Source organism: Buceros rhinoceros, unplaced genomic scaffold, assembly GCF_000710305.1.
Source record: "Buceros rhinoceros silvestris isolate BGI_N320 unplaced genomic scaffold, ASM71030v1 scaffold7406, whole genome shotgun sequence".
Taxonomy (NCBI): Eukaryota; Metazoa; Chordata; class Aves; order Bucerotiformes; family Bucerotidae; genus Buceros; species Buceros rhinoceros.
In genome coordinates this window covers 78,899-81,605 of record NW_010418062.1, presented here as the reverse complement: position 1 = coordinate 81,605, position 2,707 = coordinate 78,899, and positions in this window count along the sequence as shown.

The window sequence follows — 2,707 nt, the reverse complement described above, 5'->3', positions numbered from 1 at the left end:
CCATTTGCCTTGTACCGACTTGGAAAAACTTGAAGATGAAGGAAGACCAGCTTATTTCGCTAAGCGTGGAAAAAATCCGGTGAGAGAGTGTGTAACATATGACTGATGGAAATCAAACCTCTGAAGTGCAGATCACTTTAATTACAGCTAGAAGAGCAGGTAAGGTGCAAGTTTCAGCCAGACAGTTTCCATTCTGATCTTTAACGCTGTAGCGATGGAAATACTCGTGAGTGCCTCTGTCTGGCTGAAAGAATTACGAATTGTCTTCTCCACGGCAGTTGAGACACTGCTGACCCTACGCAACAGAATTTCAATATCCAGAAGCGATGTGCGTATCTGTATGAAATCTGCACGTACACATCTGTATGTACCGCCAGCACGTGCCCTCTCTCCGTGCTCCGTTTACCGTAAGGCACCCAACGGAGGGAGAGCTTTAGTGAACAACGCTATTGATTTTTTCTCCACATCCCGCCCCCAGTTTTCTTTGAAGGAGGACTGAACTTCCACTAGCTTTTAAGACATGCATGTGGACTTGCAAAACGCGTTTGGCAAAGTTTAGCAAGTGATCCTCCAAATTCTAGCAGATGTAACCTGTATCACATATGGGCATTGCCCTTTCCACTGTAAAATTACCGTGAGCACTAAGATGAGAAGATACTGTGTATTGGTAACCAGATCACACATCTGTTCCCACACCGTGTTCATTTTATTGTATCTGTTAACCTATATTAGAGACATGATGCAAGGATTAAGGCTTTAAAAATCTTCAGTGGAAAGTGCTATTTTAAAATCTAATGCATTTTGGCAGTTTCAAGTGCAGCAAAGTCAAGCTCCTCCAACCTCCAGCCCTTACACAGTGTACGACTGACTCTCTTTCACCCTAAGTGTTTGTCATCCATACAAATACTACCAAAACCATGTGGAAAACCGTACCTTCAAACTTCATATACTTGCTAGTTATTGCATACACATAAAGCCCTGAACCACACAAACCTCCTCTTTATGCACCTGTTTGCATAGCTGTGCTTGAAAGAAGTTTTAAATTCTTCTGCGTTCTTTAATCTGTTGTTTAGAGAAACTGCTGTTTCATTTCACAGTTGAAAGAACGTAATTACTTGAATCACAGAAACATGAAAGGCAAAGGAAAGAAAGAAAACATCTCTCTCATTTTAAACTCCTCTTCCACAAGCTAATTTGATAGTATAACTTGAAAGTACAGAGATCTGGAATCTACTTCTGAGCATTTGAAACGTCACATCTTTTTACCAATCTCAGGAGATAATACTCAGGTTCAGCCTGACATTTTGAAATGTCACTATCCCTGTCTCGAAACCAGAAGCCTTAACGCAGAATAGACACTGACCTGCTTTAATTCAGAAATCCATTCTGTATGTGCTGTGATATTCTAAGAACCTCTGTGCACGCTCTCTCTCATCCTAAGGAAAGGAAAAAAAAAAACCACTTCAGGAATCTCTTTCCTGTCCAAATCAACAGGGACTGCTAAAATCGATAGCTCAAGTAATTTTCCAAAAGCCGTAATATGCTGATACAAACATACATTTTCAATCAAAAATATCTGGGACAGGAGAAATATTCTCCCCTGAAATACACTTGTGCCACATCAAGAAAATAACACTATTTTCTCAGAAAAGACACAGTAATTTTGGTTTTGCTGGAAGGCTGACGTTGGAAACAGTGGTGGCACTCGCCAGAGATCGACTCCATCTCCACCCTTCATCCATTTGCAGCACCAGAACAATGGCACCCACGGGAGCCCTCAGCATCATCAATGCTGTTCTTCTGGGATAATCAGATAATCAGCAGTATTAATATTAGACTTACACGAGTATGTAATCTGTATTAACATCCGCACGGGGTAGCGTATGAATAAACACACTCTGTAAGCTCCTGCTAGATTTGCAAGCAGACTAACAACTCAGTTCTTTGGAGGGTTTAAAATCATTACGTGCAGAAATGTTCAATTTGGAAAGTACCCACGAAAGGGATTAATCGATCCCTTCCTTGTCCAGTCTCGATTTGGTAAATTAGCACTGGCAAGCTGTGAAATTTCCTTAAAACACCCTCTCAAGTGCATCGTCATTTTTGCGCCCTCGAAGTCTTCTAAGGCACTTGCACAGCTAAGACGCAGATTTCCCCAAGTATCGAAACTGAGAAAACACCAGCTATTGTCAGTGCCATGAACAAGGAGATGCCACTCAGACATTCACCATATAAGGACGTTTAAAAAAAGGCATAATTATTAGGCAGGATATAAATAATACTGGAAGAGACGATCAAGAGTCTCCACCAGCTGATAAGGTATCTGGCTGCCAGAGCCGAACGCGCAGGAGCACAGAACTGAAAGGACCTTCCCCGTCACCCAGGCTGACGACGGCTGTCGCAGGCACCCAGCGCTTCTCCTCTCCCTTTCACACAGAGGTGTGCAGACCTCCCTGCTCCCCCGGCAAACCCGTCCCCCCCTTTTCTGAACTTTCTGTACCTGATGGGCACTCAGGATTACCGGTGCTTTAGCACAGAACACGCCACTGTATGAGCTCTTTCCAGTTCCCAGCGGAAATCCTTCTCCTTAGTCCCCGTGATTTCGTAAATTATCTGTAAAAAAAAATCTCTGTACGTTGACTTCAGCTTCTTCTCCCACACTCCATTTCTCAGGGTTACCAGGCCTCCAGATGTCAAGTTCACGCTC